Source organism: Salmo salar, chromosome 02 (genome assembly GCF_965601325.2).
Source record: "Salmo salar chromosome 02, fSalSal1, whole genome shotgun sequence".
In the NCBI taxonomy this organism is placed as follows: Eukaryota; Metazoa; Chordata; class Actinopteri; order Salmoniformes; family Salmonidae; genus Salmo; species Salmo salar.
In genome coordinates, this window is record NC_138292.1 from 91,397,435 (window position 1) to 91,411,545 (window position 14,111).

A 14,111-nucleotide genomic window follows, 5' to 3' on the forward strand; every position below is an offset into this window, starting at 1 on the left:
AGCAGCGGGAGGAGAAGGCTATAAGGAAGAGTTTTTTTCTGATGGTTAGGCTATCTTGTTTCAGAGGGGTGTCATCAATAGCCCATATTGACAAAGTGAAAACAGGTAAAAAAACAGAAATCCCTTATTTATTTAAGTATTCAGACCCTTTGCTATGAGACTCGAATTTGCTTTCAGGTGCTTCTTGTTTCCATTAATCAACCTTGAGATGTATATACAACTTGTTCGATGTCCACCTATGGTAAATTAAATTGATTGGATATGATTTGGAAGGCACACACACACCTGTCTATATATGGTCCCACAGTTGACAGTGCGTGTCAGAGCAAAAACCAAGCCATGAGGTCGAAGGAACTGTGCGTAGAGCTCCAGGACAGGATTGTGTCGAGGCACAGATCTGGGGAAGGGTACCAAAAAAAGTCTGTAGCATTGAAGGTCCCCAAGAACACAGTGACCTCCATCATTCTTAAATGGAATACTCTTCCTATAACTGGTCACCAGGCCAATCTGAGCGAATGGGGGAAAAGGGCCTTGGTCAGGGAGGTGACCACAAACCTGATGGTCACTCTGACAGAGCTCCAAAGTTCATCTGTGGAGATGGGAGAACCTTCCAGAAGGACCATCATCTCTGCAGCACTCCACCAATCAGGCCTTTATGGTAGAGTGGCCAGAAGGAAGCCACTCCTCAGTAAAAGGCACATGACAGCCTGCTTGGAGTTTGCCAAAAGGAACCCAAAGGACACTGACCATGAGAAACAAGATTCTCTGCCTTGACGAAACCAAGATTGAACTCTTTGGCCTGAATGCCAAGCATCACGTCTGGAGGAAACCTGGCACCATCCCTACGGTGAAGCATGGTGGTGGCAGCATCATGCTGTGGGGATGTTTTTCAGCAGCAGGGACTGGGAGACTAGTCAGGATCCAGGGAAATATTAACAGAGCAAAGTGCAGAGAGATCCTTGATGAAAGACCTGCTCCAGAGTGCTCAGGACCTCAGACTGGGGCGAAGGTTCACCGTCCAACAGGACAACGACCTTAAGCACACAGCCAAGACAACACAGGAGTGGCTTCAGTAGAAGTCTCTGAATGTCCTTCAGTGGCCCAGCCAGAGCCCGGACTTGAGCCCTATCTAACATCTCTGGAGAGACCTGAAAATGCTGTGCATTGATGTTCCCCATCCAACCTGACAGAGCTTGAGAGGATCTGCAGAGAAGGATGGGAGAAACTCCCCAAATGCAGGGGTGCCAAATAAACTAGCTAAATGAAAGGGGATAAAAAGATTTTAATCCATTTTAGAATAAGGCTTTAACGTAACAAAATGTGGAAAAAGTCAATGGGTCTGAATACTTTCCGAATGCACTGTATACAGCAACACCTCCCCCATAAGCATTCCTGTATTTTCTGTAGATAATATATCCCTGTATTGCTACTGCTGTATCAAAGGAATTATCTAAGTGATTTTCAGAAATGAACATTACAGTGCATTCCAAATACAATAGGCAGGCAAGTAAACAAAAACTTTTTCAAATAAAAACTATTCCAGAAAATGTCAACGCGTATATAACGCCCATCCAAGAGACTGCCAACTAATCGCGTTCACATTGTCATGCTGTGACACACAGTTCCTAAGCTAATTCTCACGAAAATCCCTTTTTAAAGTCAGGGTATGAGTCGAGAAACATGCCTATTTTCCTTGAAAGTACGGAAAGTCACGATTGCAAAGCTATACAATATTACAGAGAACAAGTTAATTATCTCACATCTCTGAAAATATTTGTAATGTTGTGCTTCTTGTTCGTGGAGGGTAATTCATGCCAATGTTCTTTTCTTTAAGCTGTTAATACAAATCGAAAGGAGTTTCCAATATCCTCATTTCTTAAAGTATTTCTGGCGATAGCTAGTGATAGTGATACACAAGCTAGGTCTATTTGAAACATTGCCATCCCATGGCAGCATTTACCAGCCACCAGGTTCAGAAGATTTATAACCACATAAAAAATATTTAAAACCCAATTCTATTTTTGACCAAAGTTAAGATATAAATTATTCAAACTGAACATAATTCATGCTGGTTATTATTTCAGGATATTTTAGTTTTGGAGTCAAAGATAGTTTTCAAACAGGTTTGTTATTTCATTTCAGTTTTCTAAATAGTTTCCCCCTAATTACTTTTTCTATAATAAGCATGGAGGGTTCCCCTATCAACCAGTCATAGGTACTGGTGACAAAGCACCTCGTAACCTAGCTGGGAATGGGACAGACTGAAACCACTCCCCTATCAACCAGTCATAGGTACTGGTGACAAAGCGCCTCGTAACCTAGCTGGGAATGGGACAGACGGAACCATTCTGTGGTAACAGACAGGGGCGATTTGTAATCTAATCTAATTCCCAGGAATGGGGTTCATATGAACCACAGAGACTGTGTGTGGGATAATAACATGGTCGTGTCCAACCCTGCTTGTTCCCTCGACTCCGCTACCAACCACCAATCTCCAACAGGGCCCTTAACCTGTATCACTAGACACCTCATAGTGAGCTACAGGTAGGAATCAGCAATGAATCCCAATAATGAGACACCTCTGGGGAGGGGTGTCAGCAACATTTAAAAATACATATATAGTGTTATGATAAACCGTTTTTTACAAATCCGTCAAGACACCAACTTAGACTTTACCGTGAAATGCTTTACTTACAAGCCCTTAACCAACAGTGCAGTTCAAGAAGAAGAAAATATTTACCAAGTAGACTAAAATAAAAAGTTATAATAAAAAGTAACACAATGAGAATAACAATAACGAGGCTATATACAGGGGGCACCGGTACCGAGTCAGTGTGCAGGGGTACAGGCTAGTTGAGGTAATCTGTACATGAAGGTGGGGGCGTAGTGACTATGCATAGGTAACAAACAACCAGCGAGTAGCAGCAGTGCACAAAAGGGAGGGGGGTGGGGTCAATGTAAATTGTCTGGTGGTGATTTTATGAATTGTTCAGCAGTCCTAAGGCTTGGGGGTAGAAGCTGTTGAGGAGGCTTTTGGTCCCAGACTTGGCGCTCCGGTACCGCTTGCCGTGCGGTAGCAGAGAAAACAGTCTACGACTTGGGTGACTGGAGTCGCTGACAATTTTGTGGGCTTTCCTCTGACACCGCCTATTATATAGGTCCTGGATGGCAGGAAGCTTGGCAACAGTGATGTTCTGGGCCACACTACCCTCTGTAGCGCCTTACGGTCAGATGCCAAGCAGTTGCCATACCAGGCGGTGATGCAACCGGTCAGGATGCTCTCGATGGTACAGCTGTATTACCTTTTGAGGATCTGGGGACCCATGCCAAATCTTTTCAGTCTCCCGAGGCGGAAAAGGTTTTGTTGTGCCCTCTTCATGACTGTGTTGGTATATACACACGTGGGTGATTGAAAGATGAACTGAGGTCCACACTCCAGTCCAGTTGATGGTGGTAATGCACCTTAAAGTTGGTTGCCAACCGCCATATATAGTCCAAAGAAGAAAAAGAATCCTGAAGGAAGGAGAAATGACGAGAAATGAATTTGGTTTACCGTTTGGGGCGTCGCAACTGGTTACCTATTTTGATGTGATATGAAAGTATTATGTGAAATTATTTTGATGTGATATGAAAGTACAGCGATTTATGTTTCTAGAAACGTATCGCAATTGAGAATCGATTCACATTTAGATGGAATATTTGACTATTTTGTCTGCCAGAGCCAGTCTACCTCTGAAAATAACATACAGTCTTTGGACCTTGAGGAGTAACGGGGGCAGCAATTAGCAGTAGAAACAATAACAAAGCGTACTCCCTGCCCGTTTCAGTAAAAAGCTGAGGTATGGGGCTGGAGAAATGCAACCATCCATGATATCAACATTATAGTTTTAACCATGTTTTGAGGATATACAGTGTTTGTTTATATTTACTGACAACCATTGGAGTTAAAAAAAAGCCTATATTTTGGGTTCTGATGGGGTACGACAGTTGAACTAAGCTCATGAGGCATTTCTAAGTGATTTATTCAAGAAACAGATGGGTACATATCATTAATGTATAAGTCCCAAAATGGATGTAACAACTGCTGATTGCCCCTTTTAAGAGAACATCTTGGGCTAATCTAATAGGAGATATTGAGGACAACAGTATTTCAGGCATTGTCATTGGATGCATTTGATCAATTGTTAACGTTTTGTTGATGGTCCACTCTTGATGTTCTACACGTTACAGTGTAGCTTCAGCCATTCCTACAGAACAACATTAAAGTGTAGAACACTTTACTGCATATTGGTTCAACGACTGCAGAGACGGTACTTACTGGTGTTAAACTGATCTCCAACCTCCTCTTCTTCCTCCAATGTGACAGTCATCTCCCCCTCCTCCTCTTTCACTCCATAAACTGAATCCTCCTCTTTCTCTTCCTCCTCTTCTTTTACTGTAACTTCCTCCTCTTCTTTCACTGAAACGTCTTTCTCTTCTTCTTTCACTGTAACAGCCTCACCCTCCACTCTTTCACAAGAGTTTCTTTCTCCGTCCAGCAGACCTCTTCTTTAGCAGGAGGAGAGAAGCTTAGTGAACTCATGGTCGGGGATGTTAGTTAGCTAGCATTAGCGACTAGCCTAGTTCTAAGCTAACTTAGCAAACCAGCTAGCTGACAAACAACGTAAATATATACATACGACAGAAGTGTGTTTAATACACAGCGACTAATATACACCAAAACAGTGTAAAGAGCGTGAATGTTGTAGCTATGTTTGCTAGAAAGCTACCGAGGTGTCTGACTAGCTGTTGTTGTTGAAGGAGCGTCCCGTCCACTAGATTATACGTCACACTGGCAGCATCGCCTGAACCTAAAAGACGCACTCCATCTGCTGACTGGAGTGGGCAACGCAGTTGAGGAACCAAACGTTTATTTTTCATTTTTTTCAGGAAAGTTTAATATTTTATTAAGTCGTTCAAAGAGAAGCATGTGTTGATTGATTCGTTTTTAATGAGTGAGAATTTTAAACAACGTTTACACCCACTACATATTTGCATTGAACCATACTTCTGACATGGATCATTTTGACCCCAGAGGCATATCTTTTATCATAGCCAAAATGTGGTTTATTCAATTCTTCCAATTTTTCATGACTTTGTCAATCAACTTGTTTTTAATACATATAAATCATGGTTTACGGTTTCTGCATCAAAATGGACTTATAACAAATTAAAATCCTTTGGAGTCATTTTGACCCCAGCCAAAAGCACCTTTGAAAAATAGGATGTTTATTTCAAATCAAAATCGAATCACATTATATTGGTCCTATACACGTGTTTAGCAGATATTATTGTATCTAAATGCTTGTGTTTCCAGCTCCGACAGTGCAGTAATATCTAACAATTTCACAACATATACCCAATACACACAAATCTAAGTATTTGAATCTAGGTTTCTCTGTAGACAAGATCCATCCCACCAGAGGGTGGAGGGGCTCCTGTATCAGTGGTTTTGACCAGATAGACACCTGCAGACACACAGTATAGTGCATCCCATGTACTCTCCTAAGATTGGACTTTTCTATACCACGTATCACATGACTGTGCATTCGTAAAGTATTCAGACCCTTTGTATATGTATATAATGAACAGACTAGGTCTATACTTCTCCTACGTGGTGTAACAATACATCATGTAGATGTATATAATGAACAGACTAGGTCTATACTGCTCCTACATGGTGTAACAATACATCATGTAGATGTATATAATGAACAGACTAGGTCTATACTGCTCCTTCGTGGTGTAACAATACATCATGTAGATGTATATAATGAACAGACTAGGTCTATACTGCTCCTACATGGTGTAACAATACATCATGTAGATGTATATAATGAACAGACTAGGTCTATACTGCTCCTACGTGGTGTAACAATACATAATGTAGATGTACAGTATTTGATCCCCTGCTGATTTTGTACATTTGCCCACTTACAAAGTAATGATCAGTCTATAATTTTAATAGTAGGTTTATTTGAACAGTGAAAGACAGAATAACAACAAAAAAATCCTGAAAAACACGTAAAAAATGTTATAAAATGATTTGCATTTTAATGAGGGAAATAAGTATTTGACCCCTCTGCAAAACAGGACTTAGTACTTGGTGGCAAAACCCTTGTTGGCAATCACAGAGGTCAGACGTTTCTTGTAGTTGGCCACCAGGTTTGCACACATCTCAGGAGGGATTTTGTCCCACTCCTCTTTGCAGATCTTCTCCAAGTCATTAAGGTTTCAAGGCTGACGTTTGGCAACTCGAACCTTCAGCTCCCTCCACAGATTTTCTATGGGATTAAGGTCTGGAGACTGGCTAGGCCACTCCAGGACCTTAATGTGCTTCTTCTTGAGCCACTCATTTGTTGCCTTGGCCGTGTGTTTTGGGTCATTGTCATGCTGGAATACCCATCCACGACCCATTTTCAATGCCCTGGCTGAGGGAAGGAGGTTCTCACCCAAGATCTGACGGTACATGGCCCCGTCCATCGTCCCTTTGATGTGGTGAAGTTGTCCTGTCCCCTTAGCAGAAAAACACCCCCAAAGCATAATGTTTCCACCTCCATGTTTGACGGTGGAGATGGTGTTCTTGGAGTCATAGGCAGCATTCCTCCTCCTCCAAACACAGCGAGTTGAGTTGATGTCAAAGAGCTCCATTTTGGTCTCATCTGACCACAACACTTTCACCAGTTGTCCTCTGAGTCATTCAGGTGTTCATTGGCAAACTTCAGACGGGCATGTATATGTATTCTTGAGCAGGGGGACCTTGCGGGGGCTGCAGGATTTCAGTCCTTCACGGCGTAGTGTGTTACCAATTGTTTTCTTGGTGACTATGGTCCCAGCTGCCTTGAGATCATTGACAAGATCCTCCTGCGTAGTTCTGGGCTGATTCCTCACCGTTCTCATGATCATTGCAACTCCATGAGGTGAGATCTTGCATGGAGCCCCAGGCCAAGGGATATTGACAGTTCTTTTGTGTTTCTTCCATTTGCGAATAATCGCACCAAATGTTGTCACCTTCTCACCAAGCTGCTTGGCGATGGTCTTGTAGCCCATTCCAGCCAAGTGTAGGTCTACAATCTTGTCCCTGACATCCTTGGAGAGCTCTTTGGTCTTGGCCATGGTGGAGAGTTTGGAATCTGATTGATTGCTTCTGTGGACAGGTGTCTTTTTTACAGGTAACAAGCTGCGGTTAGGAGCACTCCCTTTAAGAGTGTGCTCCTAATCTCAGCTCGTTACCTGTATAAAACACACCTGGGAGCCAGAAATCTTTCTGATTGAGAGGGGGTCAAATACTTATTTCCCTCATTAAAATGCAAATCATTTTATAACATTTCTGACATTTGTATTTCTGGATATTTTTGTTGTTATTCTGTCTCTCACTGTTCAAATAAACCTACCATTAAAATTATAGACTGATCCTGTAATGGTTGTCGTCGGGAATGGAGGACCAAAACGCAGCAGGAATGTGGATGCTCATCTTGTATTTTATTTTGAACCAAGAAAACACCAAAATAACAAAATAAGAACGAACGATCAACAAAACAGTCTTGTCAGGCTCACACACGCAAAACAAGAAACAATCTCCCACAAACACTAAACCAAACACATACCCATATATAGGACTCCCAATCAGAGGCAACGAGAAAACACCTGCCTCCAATTGAGAGTCCAACCCCAATAAACCAGACATAGAAATACAAAAGACCAGAGACCACATAGAAATACAAACATAGAACATTACCCAAAAACCCAGAAATAATAAATCAAACGCCCTACTAATTAAACCACCACCCCGAACCACATAAAACAAATACCCTCTGCCACGTCCTGACCAAACTACAATAACAAATAACCCTTATACTGGTCAGGACGTGACAGATCCTTTCTTTGTCAGATTTGTCAAATACTTTTTTCCCCCACTGTAGGTATTGGAGATGGGAGTGTGTTCTAGTGGGTCTGGGCAGGTGTGATGTAGTTAATGTTTGTATGATGTTGTTGTGTATGTTTTTTATTGTTTATTGTTTATAAAATAAAATATTTTTAAGTCCCAATGCAAAGTTACACCTCACTGCTCTATTTTTAGAGTTATTACATGAAACCAATCAGAATTCAGAAGAATGCCAAAGTCAGGTGTGATGTAATATGGAGGACCAGCCTATTCCCTATGATGTAAACTACAACAGAAATAACTTCAAATGTATAACTTCATACTAAACCAATCGTTGGCACTCATGGGTTCCCACTAGAAAACACAACCACACAGTATATGAAACGCATGAGGTGTGGCTAATGCTGACAAGCTGGAGCTAGCTACCGAGCTAGCATACAAACTCTGTAGCACAGAGTAGATCCTCCATATGACGTTGAGAAATACTGCATTGTGGATAGTTTAGAAGATATCCAGAAAAAAATTAAGAAATATGTAATAACGCAAAAACATAATTGTTTGTACTCATAGGTAACCAGATCGTGACTACAACTAAATTACTAAGTCTTTAACCACACTGTGTTGTTACACTGCTGAGTAAAAACTCATGCTTCCTATACTTTAACTTGTTGTCTGAAAATAAAATGTACATTTTACTGAACTGCGTCCAGTCAGCAGATGGACTAGATGCCGCTTAGGCCGCCCATTGTGACTCCGTCAAGAATTCAGCAGAGCAAGTTTGTATGAAGTTCTGGTTATTAAATGGGTACATAGTTCAATAGTAAAAGCCTCTAAAACGCTCTGCTGACAAACTTTGCTGCCCTGTTTCCAATTGTCCACATGGCTGGGAGAACCTATTCAAGTAAGTAAATAGATTTTGAAAATGTAAAAAAAACTATGTATTATTAGCTAACTAGCTACAGTGCAGGCTAACTCAAATGAGCTGCTAAAAGAGCTAGCCACCTAGCCAACTTCAAATACTGTATAGATAGATATCTATCAATCTATCGAAGTTAATTAAATATCACCAGCTACCTAACTTCATATTAGCTAGCTATCTTGATGTATTTATCACTGTAAAAAACAAACTCCAAAAGCATTTGTAGGTAGCTAGCTAACAGCCATGGAGGAGGGTGAAAGGATAGCAGCCCCAACTGTCAGTGAGAGAGGAGGCTATTCTGGATAGGGCAGGTACTTTTGTGTAGTTCCTGTCCCTAGAAGTGAGGACGGAGATAATAGTAACATAATATTCAGTGTGGTGTAATTTGACTATAATGAAGTCTGTTTCTTGTGAGGTTTTCTGTCCTCAGATAAAGAGCTCTATGAAAGCCAGTCTACATATGAAGAGGTCCCAATGAAGAGCAGTGGTTCTCAGTCCTGGGGACTCAAAGAGGGGCACATCTTTGTTTTTGCCTTCACACTGCACAGCTGATTCAAATGATCAACTCATCATCAAGCTTCAAGTGGTATTTATGTATTCATTTGTGATGCTGTCCTTGATATGCTACACATGTACATATGTGTGCCCATGCATCTATCAATCCAATGTTATCATGATTTGTTATCAGGGATATTATACTTTAGTAATCCACAATGACCTGGTGATGTAACAGTCTAATAATTACATTGTCTTCCATATTCCTACAGATACCTTGTAACTGGAGATTCCTTCAAAACGATCGCCTACAGTTAACGTGTAGGGCACTGCAAGGTTGGGTGACCAGGGTCATCTGGGACTGCCTCCTGGAGGAATTCAGGTGTGTGAAGGCTACCTGTGTCCTGCGTAACTTCATGAGGATGGACATGAGGACCAGGAGGGGATCTGCAGCTCGCCACCGTGTGCCAGAGGAGAAGTCTGCTGCTCTGCAGGATGTTTCAAGGATGGGGTTCAACAACGCAGCAAGAGTCTACACTAAGCGCAACCAAAGGCTCTTTTAAGGCTAAGTTCACCGTTAGAACCATTGGACGCCTTAAGATGCATTTGGGAAACAGTTTCCTCCTCTTCTTCTTCCTCCTTTTTGGATGTAACAGTCATCTCCTCCTCTTTCATTCCAAAAACTGCATCCTCCTCTTTCTCTGCCTCCTCTTCTTTTACTGTAACATCTTCCTCCTCTTTCACTCTGAACGCGTCTTCCTCTTCTTTCACTGAAATGTCTTTCTCTTCTTCTTTCACGGTAACAGCCTCACCCTCTACTTGTCTTTGTATTGAAACAGCCTCCCCCTCCTCCTCTTTGACGAGAGCTTCTTTCTCCGTCCAGCAGACCTCTTCTTTAACAGGAGGAGAGTAGCTAAGTGAGCTCATGGTCGGAGATGTTAGCTAGCTAGGCTAATGCTAACTTAACCAGCCCGCTAGCTGACTAATAACAACAACACCGTAAATATGAAATTAAATCGGATAACTAACTAGACGACAGAAGTGAGTTTAAAACACAGTGACTAATATACACGAAAGCGTCTAAAGAGCTTTATTGGTTCGGCTATTTTGTCTAGCAAGCTACCGAGGTGGCTGAATAACTGTTGCTGCTGTTGAAAGAAGCGTTCCGTCCACTACATTATTCGTCACACCAACAGCATTACCTTAAATTCCCAGACCGCCATCTGCTGACAGGAGTGGGTAACGCAGTTGATTAAAATGTTTATTTTATTTTCAGTTAAAGTGTCGGAAGCGTGACTTTTTACTCACCAGCGTAACGACACAGTATGTTTAAAGACTTAGAAACCTAGTTGTATTGAAGATCTGGTTACCTATAAGCACAACCAGTTATGTTTTTGAATTATCACATATTTATATATTTTTTTACATTTTAGTTCACCTTTATTTAACCAGATAGGCCAGTTTTAGAACAAGTTCTCATTTACAACTGCGACCTGGCCAAGATAAAGCAAAGCAGTGTGACACAAACAACAACACAGAGTTACACATGGAATAAACAAACGTACAGTCAATTACACAATAGAAAAGTCTATATGCAGTGTCTGCAAATGAGGTAAGATTAGGGAGGTAAGGCAATAAATAGGCCGTAGTGACGAAGTAATTACAATTTAGCAATTAAACACTGGAGTGATAGATGTGCAGAAGATGGATGTGCAAGTAGAGATACTGGGGTGCAAAGGAGCAAAACAATAAATAACAATATGGCGATGAGGTACAGTTGAAGTCGGAAGTTTACATACACTTAGCCAAATATATTTAAACTCAGTTTTTCACAATTCCTGACATTTACTCCTAGTAAAAATTCCCTGTCTCAGGTCAGTTAGGATCAACACTTTATTTTAAGAATGTGAAATGTCAGAATAATAGTAGATAGAATTATTTATTTCAGCTTTAATTTCTTTCATCACATTCCCATTGGGTCAGAAGTTTACATACACTCAATTAGTATTTTGTTAGCATTGCCTTTAAATTGTTTAACTTGGGTCAAACGTTTCAGGTAGCCTTCCACAAGCTTCCCACAATAAGTTGGATGAATCTTGGCCCATTCCTTCTGACAGAGCTGGTGTAACTGAGTCAGGTTTGTAGGCTTCCTTGCTCGCGCACGCTTTTTCAGTTCTGCCCACAAATTTTGTATAGGATTGAGGTCAGAGCTTTGTGATGGCTACTCCAATACCTTGACTTCGTTGTCCTTAAGCCGTTTTGCCACAAATTTGGAAGTGTGCTTGGGGTCATTCTCCATTTGAAAGACCGATTTGCGAACAAGCTTTAACTTCCTGACTGATGTCTTGAGATGTTGCTTCAATATATCCACATCATTTTCCTCCCTCATGATGCCATCTATTTTGTAAAGTGCACCCAGTCCCTAATGCAGCAAAGAGCCCCAACAACATGATGCTGTCACCCCCGTGCTTCATGGTTGGGATGGTGTTCTTCGGCTTGCAAGCCTACCCCTTTTTCCTCCAAACATAATGATGGTCATTACGGCCAAACAGTTTCATCAGACCAGAGGTAATTTCTCCAAAAAGTACGATCTTTGTCCCCATGTGCAGTTGCAAACCGTAGTCTGGCTTTTTTATGGCGGTTTTGGAGCAGTGGATTCTTCCTTGCTGAGTGGCCTTTCAGTTTATGACGATATAGGATTCATTTTACTGTGGATATAAATACATTTGTACCTGTTTCCTCCAGCATCTTCACAAGGTCCTTTGCTGTTGTTCTGGGAATGATTTGCACTTTTCGCACCAATGTACGTTCATCTCTAGGAGACAGAACGCGTCTCCTTCCTTGAGCGGTATGAAGGCTGCGTGGTCCCATGGGGTTTATACTTGCGTACTATTGCTTATATAGATGAACGTGGTACCTTCAGGCGTTTGGAATTTGCTCCCAAGGATGAACCAGACTTGTGGAGGTCTACAATTTTTTTTCTGAGGTCCTGGCTGATTTCTTTTGATTTTCCCATGATGTCAAGCAAAGAGGCACTGAGTTTGAAGGTAGGCCTTGAAATACATCCACAGGTACACCTCCAATTGACTCAAATGATGTCAATTAGCCTATCAGAAGCTTCTAAAGCCATGACATCATTTTCTGGAATTTTCCAAGCCGTTTAAAGGCACAAACAACCTTGTGGATGTAAACTTCTGACCCACTGGAATTGCGATACAGTGAATTATAAGTGAAATAATCTGTCTGTTAACAATTGTTGGAAAAATGACTTGTGTTGTGCACAAAGCAGATGTCCTAACCAACTTGCCAAAACTATAGTCTGTTAAGAAGAAATGTATGGAGTGGTTGAAAAATGAGTTTTAATGACTCCAACCTAAGTGTATGTAAAATTCCTACTTCAACTGTTTACAGATGGGCTATGTACAGGTGCAGTGATCTGTGAGCTGCTCTGACAGCTGGTGCTTAATTAAAGTTAGTGAGCGAGATATGAGTCTCCAGCTTCAGTGATTTTTGCAATTCGTTCCAGTCATTGGCAGCAGAGAACTGGAAGGAAAGGCAGCCAAAGAGGTGTTGGCTTTGGGGATGACCAGTGAAATATACCTGCTGGAGCTCGTGCTACCGGTTGGTGCTGCTATGGTGACCAATTAGCTGAGATAAGGCGGGCTTGACCTATGTATTAATTTATGTATTAATATGTATTAATTTATTTCGGGATTCTTGGTAATCCACATCGGATTTATGGAGAATTGCTGTCGGTGAGTTGAAAATTGAATGGTCCTGGCATAGAAATGTATAAAGTTGACATTACATCATAAACTGTATATCATCTATACTGTGTGGGAGTGCTATTTATATCCCGTCACTACTGATCATTCATACATACTGTGTGTACCATCATTGCAGCTTTGGAAATAAATGAACTATCCATTCATTGCTCCTTCCTGTGTTGACTCGCTGACTTGAGGGACCAGGAAGGTCACGCTAGCTCGATATCTAGCTCAAGCTTGCAAACGTTAGTCACACCTCATGCTTTTCATGAACTGTGTGGTTGTGTTATCTAGAGGGAACCCGTTAGCACAGTAGGCTCTGGTGCCTCTTGCCGTGGGTTCAAAACGACAGAGGATATCAACCTGCTTGCTCGTTTTTTTTTTGTTGACACAACAGGCTGAAAAGCGTCAATGCTTCAGGAAGCTTTGTTTCCCCATCACTACTTTTCAACATATTCTCTGTGAAGTCGACTACGGGAGTTTTGTCACTTTTTCCACCTTGGTTTACTGCTAGCGCACTAGCTGACTGACTTCTGGAATCTATCTATTTTGGATGTTGAGGAATTTCCCAGCCATCATTCTGTATGTCTCTGCTCTTTTGATCTGCAGTTATGTTTTAGTTGGGTTTTGTTAATCGGGTTCTAACTGGTCTCTGGTAGTTGGGCTCCAGCTCGCTGACCATAACTAGTTGGCTAAATAGCTAATGTTAGCTGGCTGGCTAAGATAACTGCATATAGCTAACATTCTTTGATATTTGGTTAGATAGCGTTATGTATTTCCAAAACGTTTGTTTACTTTAATCACTCAAGTCATGAGTGCAAACGAATGGTTTAATTTGAAGTTATACATTTTAAGTTATTTCTGTTGTAGTTTACATCATAGGGAATAGGCTGGTCCTCCACACTACATCACACCGGACTTTATCATTCTTCTGAATTCTTATTGGTTTTACGTAATAACTCCAAAAATAGAACAGAGGTGTAACTTTGCATTGGGACTTAAAACA